The following is a 22,785-nucleotide window of genomic DNA, read 5'->3' as shown; positions in this document are numbered from 1 at the left end:
TATGTACCAAGCTTGGTTGCCAATCTTTGAACTGATTCCACTCAGCCCACCTTCGTTGACAAATAATATGATCAGGAGTCTACAGGGTTTTGACACAGACTTTAACCAGCTACATCCATACAATTAACACTTTCTAAACTTACATACTGAATCCCACCTGTGGAATCAGTTTTGGACACATGTACATGTTCTTTTATGTTATGCCTGATGCAGTAGGGTTTTTTTGGGTGTGGGGCGGGGAGGGGGGGCGGGGGGACCCTAAGTGGGAATGTAGAGGTATCTAGTACCCCTGTACAAGTCTAATTTGGGAACTGAAACACAAACTGCGGAAAGGAATATACTCCATGTGTCTAGAGACATTCCTGTCCCATATTCACCCAAGGATAATTTGAGCTCTCTGTGGGCCCAACTATGTTAGAAATCGACCAACAGAGGGTACGCAGAGGGTACGCACAGCGGAATACTGATAGAATAGCCCAGGAGCTCACACAATATGTGTGGGGTGTGGAATCACAAACTTCTTTACTTAATGTGCATCACATAGATGTGCAAACTCATCAATAGACAATTATCCAGTCAGATATAGAAACCACCAAAATAATATATTTCCGTCCAAAGCTATGGACACAACACAAAAGAGATAATCCAAAGTCCCACCAAAGTGTGGTCCTTTGATCTTACCACAAGTACTTCTACTATCTGCCGGATATCTCTAGACTCGAGCCCGCGTGCTCCACCTTGAGTGTATGTAGACTCTCCGTCCTTTGACCTCAGCTCCTTGCTGCCCTAGGAGACAGCCAAGGTACCAGCCCTCTTGAGCTCAGTCTGCAGCGACTCTTTGTCCTTGCTTTGCCTCCTGAATGTAGGCCCAAAGGTGGGGCTTGTGCTGCTCCTTCTGCTCCTGGATTTGCTGGAGTGCTGGATGAGAAGTGAGGCCTCAAGGACCTCCTTTTATAGGGCACAAGGCCCTCCAATTACCACCGACTGAACCCCCCCTGCTCGCCGACTTTGCTGGTCAAAATCCCGACCCAGGTGGAGTCCACTGGCCGACCCAGCAGTTCCCCCCCTGGTACACAAAACTAGGCCCATCAGGGCCGACCTGCCACGTGGCACTGCGCCATTGGCCAGGTCCTCTTTGCCTCTGTTTGGTCTGGTTCTAGTCCTGTTTTTCGCCATGTACCAGCTCCATAACCTGCGCGTACACCTGCGCTTCTGATGTGCCTGCATTGCGCCTTTGTTCCAGCTATCTGGCCATCTGTTTCTACTCCGTACCTTGCTCCCAGCCCTCCGTACTATCCCGTACAATTGTGCTGTTAGCATGTACATCTGCTGCAGACACAAGCAGCCCAAAGGTATCATTCCAGGCTCTTCAGGTCGCTTGTGTTCCTCCAGGTATGAACCCTGGCTTGCTGCCCACATGGCAGCCTGTGTGCTGCCCATGTGGCAACATTTTTTCTGCCTGTGTGCTGCTCACATGACAGCCATGATGCTGTCCATGTGGCAGCCCCTTTCTGTGAGGTGCTGTCCATGTGGCAGCCCCCTCTCTCTCTTTGTTGTCTGATTAGTACCCACAAGGCAGCCAGGATGCTGCCCATGTGGCACTCCCTCAAACTCTAGGTTCACCCCCCCCCCCCATGCTCTCCTCATATGGGGGCTTACAGATGTGGAGGTGACCTTTCCAACACCCCCTCTCACCGACACGTCTGGGCCCAATGCCAACACGTTGATGACGATGCTCCAATAACTCCCTAGTTGTAGTCCTATGGAACATTTCGATGTCGAAATCTTTTCCTGGTTTTTCATTCAGTGGCTCCTGCTCCACCTGGTTTGGTTCCGCTTGCGCACACCATCCTGGTACACAAGTCAATCTCTGGTAGCGCCTCCTGGCACCACCACCTTTAGTCACGTTCCTACCATTGAACTCAAGCAATCCAGCCGCCACAATCTTCTAGTTGTCCCCCTCATAATGAGTGAACAACCTGGAGTCTTCCAGGCACCATGCTCCGAGGGTCTGTTTCAACCCGTCCTTCAGTACACCTTGTCCATCACCTTCCAGCAATCTGTGTCCAAGATATGAAGAAGCACCCACACTTCCCTTCTACCTTCGAAGAAGGCCCATTCCTTCCAATCTCGCATTACCTGAGACATATGAAGAGCAGATTCTCTCCACAGCATGCTATAAAAGCTCAAATTAAGAACATCAAGTACATACCAGATCGTCGTACTACTTGTGTGCTTGCTCTGAAAGCAAACCATGCACCTCATCGCGGCACATACCAAAAACCTGTGTAATCTTGTACGGCCCCCTTCTGAAGTACAACAACCATCTAAACATGAAACCCTAGGGCACTCCATGGAATCCACCCTCGTGTCAGTATCAACAACCATGCACCTGGAAGATACCAAGCCCTCCATGTTGTCCTTCACCTTCACAATGACTCCTCGTCGACCCACATCTCAATGTCAGACATCATCATTGTGGTCTCGTCGACATATCTGACCTTAGTAACACACGGAGATGTCACCAAGAACAGTTCTTCAAAAAATGGCCTGGCGTGTCACAGTAGAAGCACTTCTTATGCTTCTTCTTGGAGGTGTCCTCGTCATCAGAGTCATCCTTCTTGGACTTGCCACCGTTAGGTTTGCCCTTCCCTTTGCCAACGTACTTCTTCGCCAGCAATGCCATCTTTGTCGTTGTTGTAGAGCTTCTCCCTAGCTTCTTCCTATAGCAGTTACGGACCCAACTCCTCAAGAGTCAGAGGTTTGGTCCTCTGTCCTACTGTCAGAGTCGTAACAAAGCTTTTGAAACTCCGACGTAGGCTCCTCAGTACCATCAAGGCCAACTGGCACGAGACCACCTTCTGACCAATCGATGGTTGTTGATCCCTTACCACCTTGACATTCGTCAAGTAGTCACGTACCAAATCTCCCTCATCCATATCCAGGTTGTAGAGCTGATGCTGTAGAAGCAAGATCCAGGATGTGTTATCTGTCTCGTACAGATCCTTCAGAATGGTCTATGTCTCTACTAACGTGTCCGCCATCTGGATGTGAGGAAGCACAAAGTCTGCCGTAGTCCCTATGATCAATGCCAAGGCATGGACATCTCTGTCTTCCCAAGCTTTGAACTCCTCTCCATCTACTGGTATGAGTATCTTCCCTTGTTTGTCGAGACTCAACCATATCCTCTGGCTTCGCCTCCACTCCCGTTGTCAATTTCCGAGCCACTACTTGTTGGGATAAGTGTGACCAAGGGCTTGCTTTATGGTGCATGTGTGCATCTAGGGGAGTCACATGTGTGTGTGTGTGTGTGTGTGTGTGTGTGTGTGTGGTTGTAGAGGCACATCAAGTGCTATGATGTGTCTAGTGTGTGACCTAAGAGATGATGTAAGCCAAAGGTCCCCACATGGGAGGTTCCTTTGATTTAGGCCAGTCCCACTAATGTAGGGGCTGATTGCCACTGATGTAGGGAAGGTGCCTTTGATCTAGGCCACCTTCTCCCCATTTCTATAAGAGAGAGTCACCTCTCTCACATTCAATAGTGAATAACATTTTTTGTTACATCTTGTGCTCTCACTCCTCTTCCAAGATGCATCTATTCTATCCCACGTGTTTCTACATTTGGTATCAAAGCTTTAGGTTCTAGATCTAGCTTAGCCTAGCATTAGATGCTCCCTAGTAGGAATTCTTAGACTTTTTCAAGCTTCTACCATCTTCACCATTTCTTCCCCATATTTGTGAGAGCTTGTTCTCCCTCGTCGTTTCACCATTCTCCAAGCCCTTTGTGCTATAGAACAATCTCTGTAGGGCGCACCTTCAGCTCGAAGCTTGTCGCGAAATTGTGCCTCCATCGCTTGTGCCAACAAAAAAAAAATCCGCCAATGTATCGCGTAATTCCGCCTCTGTGTTCACTCATTTCCAAATTCCTCTGAGCACAAGTTGGGCGACGCTACAAGAAAGCTGCTGGTGAACGTTGAGCCCATTTGGTCAAGTATTGGAGGAGAAACAGACAAAAAACCAGTCAAACTTGCTAAGCTTGGCTATGGCGACCTGGCACAACATTGCACACTTCCTTGATTGAGGACCTTCTCTCGTATAAGGCCTTTATTTCTGCATAAAAATCCCCTTGAATAGAGCTACGAGCTATGCAAATTGTGGCCTCCAATCTACCTTGGTCTCTGCTGGCAGAATTCTTCATATTTTGGTCAAAGGGTGTTGAGCAATCACCATAAGTTTGGGGCTTCTATTATTTACTGCAAATTTTCATTGTTTTGCTTGTACTTGAGTAGTAGAACTCAGTCATGGAGCTCATGAGTGTCCTTATACTTTGCATTTAGAATGATGACTATGTGATTCTCTTTGACCATGATTGATGAGTACTTGAATTGTAAACATGACTAAGCCCGAGCAAGTAGAGAAGTTTGATGGAACTAGTTTCCATACTTGGCAAACAAAAGCTAAGTTTGTGCTTATGAAAAAGGGAATATGGAATGTTGTGAATGGAAAGGAAAAGACGCCTACAAAAGAAGAAGCTAATTGGTTGATCAAAGACAAGAAGGCTCTTGCTAACATTGCTTTGGGATTAAGTGACTCATACATTCACCACATTGATGGCTTTGAAACTTCACATGAAGCTTGGGATCATCTTCACACAGTATTTGGTGCACAAGGGAAATGCTTCAAATATATCTTGCTTATTAACTTCCTTTGGCTACAATTGAAAAACGGCGGACTCCGGATCTTCACCTTCCAGATCGGGTAATTTGTCCCATCCAATTTTCTAGACTCTCCAAAGTTAGGGATGGTGAAAGAAAGAAATCTGGGAGAGGAGAAAGGGAGAGCAAGGGCTAAAGAGGCTGAAGATGCTTCTGTTGGAATGGTCACCTCCCCATCTGTAAGCCCCCATATGAGGAGAGCATGGGGAAGGGAGACCTAGGGCAAGAGTTACCACATGGGCATCTGTTTGGATGCCATGTGGGCAGCATGCCTAGAGGAAATAAAATGGAGAGGGGGCTGCCACATGAGCAGTACCTCACAAGAAAAGAGAGAAAGGGGCTGCCACATGGACAGCATCATGGATGTCATGTGGGCAGCACATCTAGAGAAGTACCTAGAGCCATCTGGGAGTATGGATCAGCACCATGGATAAGGCGACTGGCAGAAGCAGGTCCAGGAGCAGATCAGTGGCGATTAGCTCCAGCCAGAGGCAAGGAGTGACCGTATGACGGCGGCACAGGGCAAGGTACTTCACCATCAAAGGCGCACACGTGCGGGGCAGGTTTGGAGCCTGCACAAGGGCCTGTTGATGGCAGGACAGCAGCAGCAAAGGGGAGCCTAGCAGCAGCCCAAAAGGGCCTAGCTAGGGCCGGGCCCTTATATAGGGCTGGTTGGACCAGCCAACCAGGTCGGCCAGCAAGCAGACTGGTCGGCCAGTCTGGTCGGCCAGGATGAGGCTGGCTGGCCGGTTTTTATGACAGGCCCCTGGGCCTATAAAAGGAGGGCCTCCAGCCCTCATAAATCATTCTCTAGAGCAGCCCTCTGACAGCAGACAGGAGCAGCAAGAAGGCAAGCCTTGGGCCTATACACAAGAGGTCAAGGTGACCCTGAAGGAGCTGCAGACTAAGCTTGAGTGGCAGCCCACCTAGGCTGGTTTCCAGACAGCAAGGTGGAGAGGATCGTTCTGGATGGAAAGTCTACAGACGCTCGAGGTGGAGCACGCAGGCTTGAGTCTAGAGATAGCGAGCAGATAGGAGAAGTACCTTGTGGTAAGATTAGAGGACCACACCATTGGTGGGACTCTGGATCAATCTCTTTTGTATTGTGTCCATAGTTTTGGACGGAAATATATTATTTTTGTGTTTCTCTATCTAGCTGGTTCATTGTCTATTGATGAGTCTGCACATCTATTTTATGCACATAAGTTAAGAAGTTTTTGATTCCACATCCCACACCACACTGTGTGAGCTCCTGGGCAAAGTCGAACAAACTCAACCTTCCGTGGACTAGAACTCCTTAAACCACACAGCAAAGTCGAACAAACTCAACCTTCCATGGACTAGAACTCCTTATGCACCTAACTGAACCTGAGTCACCCTCCTTCTCGCAAGGCATTGTCCTCCGGTCACGGAAGTCGATTCCCAAGAGCTTCTGAATCAGGGTCGTCCTTCAGCAAGGTCCATGCCTTCAAGCTCCCACACCTGTGAGCCTCCTACTTGGACTCTGATACCATGTTAGAAATCGACCAATACAGGTACACACAGCGGAAGACTGATAGAATAGCACACAAGCTCACACAGTGTGTGTGGGGTATGGAATCACAAACTTCTTTACTTGATGTGAATCACATAGATGTGCAAACTCATCAATGGACAATGATCCAACCAGATATAGAAACCACCAAAATAATATATTTCCGTCCAAAGCTATGGACACAATACAAAAGAGATAGATCCAAAGTCCCACCAGAGTATGGTCCTTTAATCTTACCACAAGGTACTTCTACTATCTGCCGGATATCTCTAGACTCAAGCCCACATGCTCCACCTCGAGCGTATGTAGACTCTCCGTCCTTTGACCTCAGCTCCTTGCTGCCCTAGGAGACAGCCAAGGTACCAGCCCTCTTGAGCTCAGTCTGCAGCAACTCTTTGCCCTTGCTTTGCCTCCTGAATGGAGGCCCAAAGGTGGGGCTTGTGCTGCTCCTTCTGCTCCTGGATTTGCTGGAGTGCTGGATGAGAAGTGATGCCTCAAGGACCTCCTTTTATAGGGCACAAGGCCCTCCAATTACCACTGACTGAACCCCCCCTGCTGGCCGACTTTGCTGGTCAAAATCCCGACCCAAGTGGGGTCCACTGGCCGACCCAGCAGCTCCCCGCCCTGGTACACACAAAACTAGGCCCATCAGGGTCCTTTGCAGGGCCCACCTGCCACGTGGCACTGCGCCAGGTCCTCTCTGCCTCTGTTTGGTCTGGTTCCAGTCCTGTTTTTCGCATGAACCAGCTCCATAACCTGCCCGCACACCTGTGCTTCTGATGTGCCGCATTGCGCCTTTGTTCCAGCTCTCTGGCCATATGTATCTACTCCGTACCTTGCTCCCAGCCCTCCGTACGATCCCATACAGTTGCGCTGTTAGCATGTACATCTGCTGCAGACACCAGCAGCCCAAAGGTATCGTTCCAGGCTCTTCAGGTCACTTTTGTTCCTCCAGGTATGAACCCTGGCTTGCTGCCCACATGGCAGCCTGTGTGCTGCCCATGTGGCAGCCTTTTTTCTGCCTGTGTGCTGCCCACACGACAGCCATGATGCTGTCCATGTGGCAGCCCCTTTCTGTGAGGTGCTGCCCATGTGGCAGCCCCCTCTCTCTCTTTGTTGTCTGAATAGTACCCACAAGGCAGCCAGGATGTTGCCTATGCGGCACTCCCTCAAACTCTGGGTTCCCCCCCCCCCCCCCCCAATGCTCTCGTCATATGGGGGTTTACAGATGGGGAGGTGACCTTTCCAATACTTCCCACCTGGAGAGGAAACATTGCTTGCTGATTTGACGATACAAATACTGCTACATGCAAGTGACATAGTCCTCCTATTCTCTTCAACAGCAAGCCTACAAAGACAACTACAAGTGTCACCACAATGTAAATATCCTAAGTCAAAGTACAGTTGACCATTTATCTGATCATAATTAAAGAGTTTTCATATGTGTTAATTATGGTCAAAGAGTTCTTTTAATGGTCAAAGAATTGACTACGGTCAAAGATACTTGACTGTGGTCAAGTAAGCTTGACTTAAGTCGGGGAGACTTGGTTTATTGCCAAGAGGGTTAACTACGGTTAACCAAGATGTGCCAACTTCGGTTGGAGAGTTGTGCCAACTTCGGTTGGAGAGACTTGACTATAATTAAGGCGCCTCGACCCTTGGTCAAAGCCTCTTAATTATAATCAAGAGCATTGACTTTGGTCAACCAGAGAATAAATATATATTTTTATATTTGTTATGTATGCACACGTGTTCGGTGGGGACGCCCACCGTGACTAGAATTAGTCCACAGTGTGTTATTTGCATGCAAAGCGCTAACAATTAATGGGTACCATGGTGGTGCGCTTTAATTAATTGTTGCAGGTACTAGGAAGAGTTATTTTCCTAAGTGCAATGGAGACTAACAAGAGTCTAGGAGGCGGTTCGCGTGACCAAGTGCTTCGAAGACTCCAGAGTTGCCCTTAGTGGCATGAAATTAGGAAAGTAATGTAGAAATTGACAAGTGGCTTGTTGCTAAGAAGGGGAGCCTGAGAGCTCATGTAATTTGAATTCACGTTTGGATTTTGTATGAACATCTTCCACGCTGAACTCATGTACCGCATTTTCTCTCTGATGAATAAAAACCTTCGGGGGGGTCCAGTCCGACAATTGTCCTGGGCCCTAGTGTATCTATTGAGAGAGGGAGAGAGGGAGAGAAAATGAGAGTGTCTTTGCTGTCTTTTACGAAGGAGGTTTCATTGGTATTAGAGCCGGATTAAAGGCTTTCTCAAGCCTTTGACGATCCAAGCAGAGTGTTGCTAGTTTACGTAGGATTGCATTACGCAAGAGCTAACGGGGACCCTGAATCCTGACGAGACGTTGATGAAGGCAGTTGTGGAAGCACTCCTGTTTCTTGCGTGGGTAATAGTTGGCCTGACGGGGATGCACCGGTGAAGCTTTGGAGAAGTGTTCACAACCTTTGAGGGAGCGCACGGGCTCCGAGTGTAATTTGTGACTAACAGCCCCGACGGACAACGCAAGCTCCATAAAACTTCTGTGTGCACAGCGCGTCGTGATGCAAAAGCTCCTGCAGCTGGAACTCTTCCAGGCGTGAACTGAGGAGAAGCGATGGCAAGGTGATAGCCTATGATTGGCGAAAGTTGAAGATGCTCACGCTCACAGCGACGGTCACCGAGGCGCGGGCCTGGCACTCTGTATAGGCTTTGCTGAAGGAACAGGGCACCGGCGCAACATGCGACATCGACCAGCCAAGCTAAGGTTCAACCTTAGGCTTACGTGGCAGCCTGTAGGATCTTTGTTGACGTGGCATTCAGGACACCAGAGCTGATGTGGTGCACACGTGGCAGAGGTAATCTTGACAGGTCAACAGACACGTGGCACATAGGTGACGTGGCGGCCACATGTGTGAGCTGACTTGGCAGCCAGGTGGCATGCATGTGCAGGTGCTGACGTGGCAGACAGCTCAGTGGATGACATGGCAGGACATGTGGCAGCTGACCTGGACTGCCAGCTAGACAGCTGAGGTGGCAGACTTGAGGCTAAGCTAACCTAGCTTTGGTTAGTGGACTGGTTAGAGGTCCAATTAGTTGACCCAACCAGACCAGTCTGGTCACTGTAACCAGACTGTGACCAGTCCAATTAGTCTAGTTGCAGACTAACCAAACCAGAACCAGCCAGTCTGGTTAGATTAACCAGCAGTTACCCATCTGGTTACTGTTCCAAAAAAAAAAAAGACAATTGCAGAGACTGTATCTGCTAGCAGTTTTCACCTATCTGAGAGAATATTTACTGTCAGAAAAAGCAGAAATCAGAGAAAAATTAGAGATTTGCACAAGTAAAGGAATGCATGCCTTTGTGCTCAGAAAAAGGGAATCTCCTATCTGAGAGAGTATTTACTGTCAGAAAAAGCAGAAATCAGAGAAAAATTAGAGATTTGTACAAGTAAAGGAATGCATGCCTTTGTGCTCAGAAAAAGGGAATCAGATGCAGACTCAGTGCTTTTTGCAGCAGCCAGAAAAGTTGTTGATGCCTTGGCAACTTTGTGGGTATATGCCTTGAGTTGACAGCCCGGTACTGGCATAGATTGTGAATGCAAGACACCTCTTGTTGAGGTAATTTTTCTCTTTGAAAAGCAAAGGCAGTGTGCATCAGTCGCATACACAGTGTGTGTGAGAAACTTGCAGATCTCAGACGAGTTGTAAGAAAATGGCCCAATCACCTATCCAGTGGGATTCACAAGATAGGGATGCACATCCAAGACAGAGAAGTGTGCAGCAAAATCAGCAAGAATTTGAGCAGATGGTACACACCCATATGCAAGAGATGGAAAATATCAGAAGGGATCCAAGAGCTCAGCATTTGTTTCAAGCAGAAAATGTGCCTAATGCAGCTTATGATGTGCCAATGCCAAAGGCACACTCTCGTGTACAGCCCAAGAGAGAGGGATTTCATAGGGGACGGTCTCATAGCAGGAAGAGATCGAGGCACCATCACCGATCTCCAAGTCCTTCATCGTCTACCTCGAGCTCGACTTCTGTATCTTCTTCTTTATCAGATAAACCATCCACGAAAAGAAGGAAACACAAGAAGTCTAGGAAGAGCAAGTCTTCCAGAGAGACCAAGGAATTCAAAGATGGAGGTAGATCTATCAAGTTTATGACCTATAATGGACAATATGGTCATACAAACAAAGCATTGCAGTCCATCAGGGAGTTTGATGCTACATTTGGTACAGAAAAGTTTTCAGAATCCTCCAAGTTAAGAATGGTCAGTTTGCACTTGACAGCGACAGCTAGTGCATGGTGGAGTGCACATACCACAGATGGGTCAGCCCCAAAGAGGCGGAAGGACTTCAAGAAAGCCTTCTACCAGCAGTTTATGCCTAAACAGTTTAGAGATCATGTTCTTCAAGATTGGGGCAATTTGCATATGGATGCAGGAGATACAGTGGATGTGTACAACCAAAAGTTTTGGGATGCTTATTTGCAGGTTGCACCTTTCAAAAAGATCTCCAAAAGAACCCAAATGAGAAAGTACAGAGCAGGTCTCAATCCAAGAATTCAGGCAGTAGTGAATGCTTTGGGGGCAAAGAACATTCAAGACCTTATGCATTCAGCTTCAGTAGCTAGTCTTGTGCCGTTACAAGATCCATCCACAGTACTCCCAAGGTTGAAAAGAAAGGGTTTCAGCCTCAGAAGCCGCATATAAAGGCAAATCCCCATTCACTCCTGAACAGATAGCTGAATTCCGCAGAGATGGGAAATGCTTTAGATGTGGGAAAGAGGGGCATATGGCTGCCTAGTGCCCTGAGAAGCCTTCGGGTTCTAAGGAGCAAAAAAAGCCACAAGTACCACCAAAGCCAATGGTGGGAGCAGTCCCAGATGTTTTGGGGAGTACCTCAGACCCAAAGGAAAAAGAGCTTTTGCTATCATGGGGAAAGATAAGAGATCAGCAAGTATTAATCCTATTTGATCCAGGGTCTACAAACAATTTCATATCTGAAGATTTAGCCCTGAGATTAGGGATAAAAACTGAAGAGCTAGGCAAAGCTCTTGATGCTGATCAAATGTTCCAAGGGAATCCAGTGCAAGTTACTCCTTTGATTGAAAGCTTCGTGTCCATGTGCAGAGCTATGTAGATCAGGAGGACTTCTTAATCTCTCCTCTCAAGCAGCATGATGTTGTACTTGGTACATCGTAGTTCCATCGAAAGGAAGTAACAATAGAATACCCTGAGAGGGTGCTGAGTTTTATCCATAGGGGGAAAAACCAGCGTTAGTTGCCAGGAATAAAGGGGAAACTATCCCCATTGTATCTGATGTTACATGTGGTAAAGCAATAAAGTCTGCAATTTCCGCGTACATGGTTTTTGTAAAAGAGAAAGATAATGATATGCATGCTGAAATGAATGATGCAAACAAAGATAAATTTCAGTTTCTTGTAAACTTTAAAGATTGCTTTTCCGATGCTTTGCCAGGGGAGTTACTGTTGGGGTAAAGGCACATTGCCTACCCTTAATTAAAGAATTAAAAGTTAGGACACCTATGACTGTCTTAAGACAGTCATAGGGTAAACCTAATCCTAATAAAACTTAAGTGAGTTTGTGGTGTGACTCACTCATCACTTCACACCCGCACTAGTGTGTCTCTCTCACTCTCACTCTCTTGCTCCCTTCCTTCTCTCTTCCCCCCTCTCAACTGGTATCAGAGCCTACTTTGCTCCCCCCTTCCCTACCCAGCCCCCTCTACCTCGACCTAATCCGTACCGTACGGACGTACGGACAGTTCCGTACTGCCGTACTTCGTCCGTACGACCGTACGGACCAGGGCGCAGAGCCGTACGACGGTCGCGAACTGCAGGGCGGCCAGATCTGCGCGGGCATCGTCAGTTTGTAGGCGGCGCGTTTTTTCGAGGGCTTCAGAACGGCGGTGCATTTTCGCAGCTAGGGCACGCAGGGCGGCGTTTTTTCGCAGCTAGGGCACGCAGGGCGGCGTTTTTTCGCAGCTAGGGCACGGACGGCGGCGCATTTTCGCAGCTAGGGCACGCAGGGCGACGTTTTTGCGCGGGCTGCAGGGCGACGTCGCGGGCACGGGCGTCGTCGGATTGCAGCTGTACAGCGACGCTGCAGCAGGCAGCTGCATAGCTGCTGTGCGCAGCTACTCATACGGCAGCCGTACGGACTGTCCGTACAGTCGTACGGACTGCCGTACAACTGTGCGTACAACTGTGTACGGGCGTCTCCTTCACGGTTGTACGGACGACTCCTTCACTCACCCAGGCAGCTGCATAGCTGCTGTGCGCAGCTACTCATACGGCAGCCGTACGGACTGTCCGTACAGTCGTACGGACTGCCGTACAACTGTGTACGGGCGTCTCCTTCACGGTTGTACGGACGACTCCTTCACTCACCTGCAGGACTCTTTTTTTTTTTTTTTGCTGCAAAAACTCGTTTTTTTTTTGGGGGAAGTGTACCTGCTGCAGGGACAGCCGTACAGCAGGTACTGCTGCAGGGACAGCAGTACAACAGGTACTGCTGCAAGGACAGAAGTACAGCAGGACAGCAGGAGCTTTTATGCATTCACTGAGTGAAATTCTCAGTTTTGGGTGATCTTATCAAAGGGCTTTTGCCTGGATGTGTTTGCAGTCTATGCCTTGAGGCAGTGTGTAGCCAGGGAGCACACATTTGCTTTATTTCCGCAGTGCATTTGGTGACATTTGTTGCAGGTCACATTCTTTGTACACACTCTGAAAATCTCAGTTGAGCCACGCTTGGTCAGGGCGCATCGAGTTTACTCGGTCCCTAACTGCCCATCGTTGACAGTGCTCAAAAGATTTTCTTCTTGGTGTCTGTACGTTGTGAGTTGTGTTGTTACTGATTACACAGGGGCAGTCTATGCTTTGCACATTGTCAGGTACAAGTGTCAGAGAGATTTATCATATTGCATGCTACCTCAGTGTTGAGGTGTTCTCCACTTGATTCAGGTGTCAGATCAAGGGGCTTTTGCCCAGACCTTGTTTGATAGCACTTGGGTTACCGACAGAGATCTTCAGATGCATTTTCTCCCCTTGGTATAAGGGTGATTGCTTGGGATTTATCCCATTTACTGTTGCAGGTTTTGTGACAGGCTGAAGGGTCATTTACTGTTTTTGGGGTGTTTGTCAAGTGGTTTCTGCAATTTGAGTCAGTGACATACCTCATCTGAGGTGGGAGAAGTGATCAGTACAGTCAGTACAGCAGAGTTTACAGCAGTGTTGGTGGTTTTGTCAGATAATTATGCACTGTTAAGCTCTTGTTGAGCAGCAGCAGCAGTCTGAAATTACTGTTTTTATGCCTCTTTGAGCTCAGAACAGTTTGTCAGAAGGTACAGTATTTGCAGGGACATTTACTGTTTTGCTGCAGATTTTACTGACAGTAAAAACAGCACTTTTGAGAGTGCTTCTGGCTCTTGAATAGAGCAGGCTTTTTCTGAGAAATCAGAACTTTTATTCAGTCTTTTTTACTTCCAGGGAGTCGGGTACTTTCCTCATCTGATATGGCATCAGGGGGAAGTGATTCTTCAATTCTGAACATAAAGAAACTGGAAGGAGCACACAACTATGCATTATGGGCAGAACAGTGCTTAAATGTACTTCTGTTAAAGAAAATTGCTAAGCCCATAAGGGTAAAGGGTGTCAAGCCATCTGACATGGCAGCTGATGATTGGGAAGAGCTTGATCTGTCTGCGAGGGCAGCTATCATGCTCACTATTTCAGACACTCTTGTGTTCAATGTACAGGCTGAAAAGACCTCTTATGGTCTATGGCAAAGACTAGAAGAACTGTATGCCCAAAAGAGCTCAGCCAGTAAGGTTTATTGGCTGAAGAAGCTGGTCGATCTTCGCATGAAGGAAGGTACAGCTATGACCTCACACTTGAGTGAGTTCAATGCTATCTTTACACAGCTGATTGCACAGGGGTTGAACCTTGATGAGGAGTTCAAGGCTACTTTCTTGTTGTGTACTCTTCCTGAGAGTTGGGACACTTTCAAGACCACCCTGTCAAACTCAAATGCCACTCTTATGTATGCTGATGTAGAGAGCTCTCTCCTTATGGAGGAGATGAGCAGGAAAAATAATGCGGGCAGCAAGTCTTCAAATGCTTTGCAGGTACAGGATAGAGGCAGGACTCAGCAGAAGGGGAGATCTGCTAGTAAGTCCAAATCCCGCAGTCAGTCCCGCGGCAAAAAGGACATTGAATGTTTTTATTGTGGCAAGAAGGGACATGTGAAGTCGAAGTGCTTCAAGTTCATACGGGATCAGAAAGCCAAGAAGGCTGAATCACAGGATGCAGGAAATGCAAGCAAAGGCAAAGGCAAGGCCAAGATAGTTGAATTGGATGCAGTGAATGTTGCAGCAGAGGACAGTGACAGTGACATACATGATGTTTTATGCTCTTCTGCTGTAATAGCACATGCTTTGGTTATTGATGGCCATGACATGCACACCTGGCTCTTGGATTCAGGTGCCTCTTTTCATGTTACACCTCACAGGGAGTGGTTTACTTCCTACACAGGTACTCATGGAGTTGTTCATCTTGGGAACAACTATGCATGTCAGATTGCAGGGATTGGCAGTATACAGATAGTATTTCCTGATGGACAGTCATTTCTGCTTGATGGTGTTCGCCATGTGCCGCAAATCAAGAAAAATCTGATTAGCACTGGCTTATTAGATGACAGTGGTTACCACACCACATTTGGGGATTCCAAATGGGTGATTACTGATGGCCAGACAGTAGTGGCTGAGGGTTTTAAGAGTGATACCTTGTACCCTCTTTATGTTTCCAGTGTGGGTAATCATGTTGTTGCCATAACCGAGCTGCCAAAGGTTTCATTGTGGCATAGCCGGTTGGGACACATGTCTGTTAAAGGAATGCAAGAACTGTCACGTTTGGGTTATCTGCCGTCTCTCTCTTTTTCAGATTTGCCTACTTGTGATCATTGTATTTTTGGTAAGCATTCTGTGACTCCTCATAAGAGGAGAACTCCCCAGAATAGAGCACCACTTGATCTAGTGCACACTGATTTGTGTGAGATGCCACAGTTATCACTAGGGGGTGCCAAATATTTTATTACTTTCATTGATGATGCCACACGTAAGGTGTGGGTCTATTTCTTGAAGCATAAGGGAGATGCCCTAAATGCTTTCAAGAGGTTTGTCGCTCAGGTTGAAAATCGGACAGGTCGTAGGCTGAAATGCCTCAGATCCGATAATGGGGGTGAGTATGTGTCACATGCTTTTGTGCAGTTTTGCCAAGCTAAGGGCATCAAACAGGAACTCACAGCCCCTCATAATGCATCTCAAAATGGTGCAAGTGAGCGGATGAATCGAACTATTCAGGAGAAGGTTCGATGTATGTTGTCTTATGCTGCATTACCCCATGGCTTTTGGGCAGAAGCCGTGCAAACAGCAGTTCACATTATTAACAGGTCGCCAAACAAGGCTTTGGAGTTGAAAGTGCCAGAGGAGGTGTGGTCTGGCAAGCCACCCTCATATAAGCACTTACGGGTATTTGGCTGCGAGTGCTTTGCTCATGTACGCAAAGATCTACGCACCAAACTGGATCCAAAGTCTATCAGATGCATCTTTATGGGATATGGTGACGAAGGTGAAATGGGGTACAGGTTATGGGATCCCGTTAAACGGAAGATTATACGCAGCAATGATGTCATCTTTAAAGAAGATAGTGTACACAAGGAACCCGTGCAACCTGTGGAATACAGGAGGGTTATTTATGATGATGTTGGACAGCAAAGAATGCCCATTTATATGCAGCAGCAGCCTGCTGCAGATCACCCTGTTCAAGAGGGTATACAGGCTGACAATCAGCCAGATAATTTTGCCAATAATGCACCACTGGATGTGCCAACAGATGGGGCTGTAGAACAGCCAGATACGGTGGTACAGCCACCTGATATGCATGAAGAACAGGCTGGACAGCAGCCTAATCCGGAACAGTTTGTTAGGAGGAGCACCCGTGCACAACGGCCTCCTGCCAGGTTTGTTCCAGGAGCCAATAATGTGGCTGATTTTATCATGCTGACAGATTGTAGTGAGCCTTCCAGCTTCAAGGAAGCTATGGGAAGGACAGAGAAAAAGAAGTGGGAAAAAGCCATGCAGTCAGAAATGGACTCTCTACTTCAGAATGATACATGGGACTTGGTGCAGTTACCTGCAGGCAGAAAAGTTTTGCCATGCAAGTGGGTTTACAAAGTCAAAGTGGATTCAAATGCTTTACCGAGGTATAAGGCCAGATTGGTTGCCAAGGGATTTAAGCAGGAGAAGGGCATTGACTTTGATGAGATCTTTTCCCCTGTAGTCAAGATGACTACTTTGAGAGCAGTGTTGGCTCTTGTTGCTCATGCTGACATGGATTTATGTCAGATGGATGTGAAGACAGCTTTTCTTCACGGAGATCTCCATGATGAGATCTATATGAGTCAGCCAGAGGGATATGCTGTTAAAGGGAAAGAGCAGCTTGTGTGTAAGCTCAAAAGGAGCTTGTATGGACTCAAGCAGGCGCCAAGAGAATGGTACAAGAAGTTTGATGCATTCATGCAGTCCCAAGGGTATCATAGGTGTGAGACCGATCATTGCTTGTACACCAAACGGGCAAAGGATGGCAGTTTAATGCTACTCATTCTATATGTGGATGACATGCTTATTGCCAGTAAATCTCAGCATGAGATTAGTGCTTTGAAGAAACAACTGCATAAGTCTTTTGACATGAAAGACTTGGGTGATGCAAATCATATTCTTGGCATGCGTATTACTCGTGACAGGTCCAAGGGACTTTTGTTTCTGTCACAGAAAGAGTACATTGACAAAGTACTGCAGAGGTTTAAAATGGAGGGGGGGAAGTCCATTAGTACCCCGTTGCCTCCACATTTAAAACTCAGCAGTAAGGACAGCCCCAGATCAGATGATGATAAGGCTGAAATGGCCAAGGTTCCGTATGCATCTGCAGTTGGATCTTTGATGTATGCCATGGTTGCCACTCGTCCGGATATTGCTTTTGCGGTGGGAGTCATCAGCAGGTATATGGCAAATCCAGGCAAGCGGCATTGGGAAGCAGTGAAAGGTGTCTTGAGGTATCTCAAAGGTACCAAAGACTTGTGCATATGCTATGGTAGGCAGGATGCATTGGTGCATGGTTTTACAGATTCAGACTATGCAGGGAATGCAGATAACCGGAAGTCTACTACCGGTTATATTTTTACATTTGCAGGAGGTGCTATATCATGGGTGTCTCGGTTGCAGAAATGCGTTGCACTGTCAACCACAGAAGCTGAATATGTTGCAGCCACTGAGGCTTGCAAGGAAGCAATATGGCTTACTCGGCTGGTGGGAGATTTGGGCATTACAGGTGACATACCAGTTTTGCATTGTGATAGTCAGAGTGCTATCATGTTGGCAAAGAATCCGGTCTTTCATCAGAAGACCAAGCACATAGAAGTGAAATATCATTTCATCAGGGAGGTGCTGGAAGACAAGCGTCTTGAGCTTGTGAAAGTACATACTGATGATAATCCTGCAGATTTGCTCACTAAGAGCTTGCCTACAGAGCGGTTTGCACATTGCCGCCACATCATGGGATTAGGATGAGACCATTCTTACTTTATGGTCTAGTATACAGTAACTGTATATTGCTGTAATTTTTATTCTTTTCTCCCCTTTAGGCACATTGGCCTTTAGGTGGGAGGTTGTTGGGGTAAAGGCACATTGCCTACCCTTAATTAAAGAATTAAAAGTTAGGACACCTATGACTGTCTTAAGACAGTCATAGGGTAAACCTAATCCTAATAAAACTTAAGTGAGTTTGTGGTGTGACTCACTCATCACTTCACACCCGCACTAGTGTGTCTCTCTCACTCTCACTCTCTTGCTCCCTTCCTTCTCTCTTCCCCCCTCTCAGTTACCCCCAGAGAGACCAGAAGATCATCAGATAGAGTTAATGCCTGGTAGTGAGCCACCAAATAGACCACCTTATAGAGTCAGTGCGACTCAGAGAGAGGAGATTATGGCTCAGGTGCAAGACTTGCTGCCCAAAGGGTTGATTCAGCCCAGTTCATCTCCTTTTTGCTCACCAATACTTCTAGTACAGAAGAAAGATGGTTCTTTTCGAATGTGCATTGATTAACATGCATTGAATAAGATGACCATCAAAAATAGATTTCTGATACCATGCATAGACGATGTGCCTGACCAGCTCAGAGGAGCAACAGTTTTCAGCAAGATAGACTTGAAGAGTGGCTATCATCAAGTCAAAATACAACCACAAGATGTGCATAAGACAGCTTTTCGCACTACATTCGGGTTGTATGAATACTTAGTGATGCCTTTTGGGTTGACAAATGCTCCAGCCACATTCAATAGAATGATGGATCGCATCTTCCAAAAGTACAGGCATTTCACGGGTACTTTCTTTGATGATATCCTAGTCTTTTCAAAGACAGAAGAAGAGCACAGGGAACATCTTGCTTTGGTATTTCAAGAACTTTGAAATCATCAGCTTTTTGCCAATAGCAAGAAAAGTGAATTCTTTTTGGAAGAGATCCATTATCTGGGGCATATAATATCCAAGAATGGGATACAGATGGATCCTGCAAAGATCCAAGCCATCCAAGAATGGCCTGAGTTGAAAACTGTGCATGAAGTCCGTAGTTTTTTGGGACTTTGCTCCTACTATAGGAGATTCATCAGGCATTTTGCTGATATCGCAGCTCCATTACATGACCTTACTAAGAAAAATGCAGCCTTTACATGGGGAATATCACAAAAGAAAGCACTCAATACACTCAAGGAGAAGTTGACTACAAAGCCTATTCTTGTAGTCCCGGATCTTTGATGTTGATTGCGATGCTTGTGGAGAGCATGTTGGGGCTGCATTACATCAAAATGGACATGTAGTAGCATACGAGAGCCGAAGATTGTATGATGCTGAAAGATATCTGGGAATCTATGAAAAAGAATTGTTGGCTGCAGTTCATCCTGTGAACACATGGAAGCACTATCTTTTGGGTGCAAATTTTACTGTTAAAACAGATCATCAAAGTCTGAGATATTTTCTAACTCAAACAAAACTTTCCGAGAAGCATATGAAATGGGCAAATATGCTGTCCATGTATCATTTTCAGATTGTCCACACCCCAGGAATTCGGAACAGAGTGGCAAATGCCTTGTCCCGAAGACCCCAGGTCAACAATGTGACTATTGCTTATCATCAGGACCTGGAAGGCATGAGGGAGCAATATGCTAATGATGCAGATTTTGGCAAGATTTTACAGCAAATGCAAGAGGGGCAGTCCACCAGTCACTATTCCCTGAAAGATGGGTATCTAATGAAAGATGACTGCCTATGCATCACCCAGGAGATGAGGAAAAAGATTTGCTTTTCATGGCACAGATCTTTAAGCATCATGGTATGCCTAAGTCCATTGTTAGTGATCGAGATCCCAGAATGACCAGTCTATTCTGGAGAGCTTTATTTGATAATATGGGGACGAATCTGAATTTTTCTTCTTCTTTCCATCCCGAGACAGATGGTCAAAGTGAAGTAGCAAATTCTACAGCATTGGATATGCTGAAATGCTACGTGGGTGACCAAGATTCAGACTCGGAAAAGTACCTACCATTGGTAGAGTTTGCCTACAATAATACAGTACACAGCTCTACAGGGAAAGCCCCCTTTGAGGTCATCTATGGAAAGGTGATTCTGCCACCTATCCTGAGGACCAGGGACGAAATATTTGCAGCTGATCAGTTTGTGAGAGACCTTCAGACAGGTTATAGCCAAGTCCGGACAGCAATTGAAAGGTCTCAAGAGAAGCGTAAAAGAGCTGCAGATAAGCATAGGAGACAATTAGATCTCAAGGAAGGGGATTGGGTACTTAAAAATTCGAGAAAGCTAGGCTCCGTAAGTTCAAAGGCAAACAAAAAGTGTATGCAAAGTTATCTCCCAAGTACTATGGCCTTTTCAAGGTTACAGAAAGAATAAATGAGGTTGCATACAAGTTAGCATTGCCAGAGCATTGGAGGATTCACAATGCATTCCATGTGAGTCTTCTAAAGAAATTTCAGGGGCCAGAGACTACAGAGCCAATATCAGAGGATCCCCCAGAAGTGGATGAGCTGGAGGAGGTCCTTCATCCAAAGCAGATTGTGTACCATACTGTACGCAAAGGCCCTCAAGGCAAGGAGTTTTACAAGTATCTTGTAAAATCCAAGAATTATACGGCATTGGATGCCAAGTGAATGGATAAAGACATGTTGTCAGATCATCCACAACTTTTGGATGTTTACAAGGAAGCTTTTCAGTTGAGGTCAACTGAATAGAAGCCGAGGGGATGTCACCACAATGTAAATATCCTAAGTCAAAGTACAATTGACCATTTATCTAATCATAATTAAAGAATTTTCATATGTGTTAATTATGGTCAAAGAGTTCTTTTAATGGTCAAAGAATTGACTACGGTCAAAGATACTTGACTCTGGTCAAGTAAGCCTGACTTCGGTCGGGGAGACTTGGTTTATTGCCAAGAGGGTTAACTACGGTTAACCAAGATGTGCCAACTTCGGTTGGAAAGACTTGACTATAATTAAGGCGCCTTGACCCTTGGTCAAAGCCTCTTAATTATAATCAAGAGCGTTGACTTCGGTCAACCAGAGAATAAATATATATTTTTATATTTGTTATGTATGCACACGTGTTCAGTGGGGACACCCACCGTGACTAGAATTAGTCCACAGTGTGTTATTTGCATGCAAAGCACTAACAATTAATGGGTGTACCATGGTGGTGCGCTTTAATCACTTGTTGCAGGTACTAGGAAGAGTTATTTTCCTAAGCGCAATGGAGCCTAACAAGAGTCTAGGAGGCGGTTCGTGTGACCAAGTGCTTCGAAGACTCCAGAGTTGCCCTTAGTGACGTGTAATTAGAAAAGTAATGTAGAAATTGACAAGTAACTTGTTGCCAAGAAGGGGAGCCTGAGAGCTCATGTAATTTGAATTCACGTTTGGATTTTGTATGAACAACTTCCACGCTGAACTCACGTACTGCATTTTCTCTCTGATCAATAAAAACCTTCGGGGGGGAGCCAGCCCGACGATTGCCCTAGGCCTTAGTGTCTCTGTTGAGAGAGGGAGAGAGGGAGAGAAAATGAGAGTGTCTTTGATGTCTTTTACGAAGGAGGTTTCAACAAGCCCTAGGGGTGTTTTGCAAAGAGACAGATATGACAATCAACCTTGGCAAGACCAAGGTTATGATCTTCAACACTTCACATGCAGTGCTTTAGACATAATATCACCTACTGAGATCGTGAAGTCATACACTTACCTAAGGACAGTCTTCACGGGACTAGTTTTCACGATGGTTCATGCAACCCGAGTGCGGTTTACATGAGGTCAAGGAGCTCTGGCCTGGCTAGAGCGACAATGCTTCTAGACCATAGTTACCAGGGAACCAGAACGTTGCGAAAATTTGAGCTTCGGAACTGGAACGTTTCGGAAAAGAACAGGAACCGGAACGCCACGTCATACACGACACATCATCATATGACATAAAACTATGCTAGAAAATGAAAGAAACAGACGTTTTACAGATTTAAACTTTCTATACAAACTCTAAAATTTCAAACTTTCAAAGAGGGGAAGGGGGGGGGGGGGGGATGTTCCAGGGCCGTTCCAGTCCCTGCTTCCCAAAACGCCGTTCCAGATGTTGGAAATTCCCTGGTAACTATGTTCTAGACATACTTCCAAGACCCCCCAACGAAGGGATGGCGTTTGATACGCTAGTGAGGCGACACCCATGTATGCAACACCCTGCTGCGATAGTGATCTCTTGACGAATTAGAAGATATCTGAGATGCTAAAGGTCACTATGGGATCGCGGCTGATTTGAAGTAAGCCCTCAATTCCTTATCAGAGAGGTTGCAGGTGATGATGGGATCTAGGATGTTCCCCACCAGATCATACAGGCAGAGTTCGGCATGACATCACTCCAGGTTGATGCCATCTTCCAAACGGTCACTTATCTCCATAGGGTTTGGGCCTTACCTAGAGGGAGATTACCGAGATTGGTGTTAAAGTCGTCTATATGCCTAACTGAGAGGGGAATGAGCATGGCATGGTATGCACACATATTTTCACAGCCAGGCGTCCAAATGGATCGTCTCACCCCCTTTCAATATAGCTTAGATGCTCCTGATCACCTGATTCCATGGGATGAGATCAACCATATTATACGGTTGGACCTACTTCAGTTCCACACATCACGGGCTTGGGAGGGGGTTCCCCACCAAGATCCGATTCTACTATGATCATTTCCTTAGAGTATCGGTAGGTGGTGTGATTATCAGACCCCAGTACTTTGAGGACGAACAAGTCTCACATGCTTTGAGGATCGCCATCATGCAGATGTGGTTCTCATCTCATCTGCTGAGGATTAAGACAGGAAGAGCCATAAGTACACTCACAGAGCAACGGATCTACGGATTATGCAC

The 22,785-nt window shown here is 46.4% G+C and overlaps 1 protein-coding gene across 6 annotated transcripts in view; it reads right to left on the bottom strand.

The window, feature by feature from the left end:
• The window catches only part of AGB1 (GTP binding protein beta 1), a 69,414-nt gene that overhangs the window by 33,579 nt on the left and 13,050 nt on the right, over positions 1–22,785 (bottom strand). The gene's annotated exons all lie outside the window — the stretch shown is intronic.

This window comes from Dipteris shenzhenensis, chromosome 19 (genome assembly GCF_047967505.1).
Source record: "Dipteris shenzhenensis isolate YYH24624 ecotype China chromosome 19, Dip_SZ_1.0, whole genome shotgun sequence".
In the NCBI taxonomy this organism is placed as follows: Eukaryota; Viridiplantae; Streptophyta; class Polypodiopsida; order Gleicheniales; family Dipteridaceae; genus Dipteris; species Dipteris shenzhenensis.
Note: the sequence above shows the minus strand (reverse complement) of the source record. Positions and strands in the feature narration are given on the sequence as shown.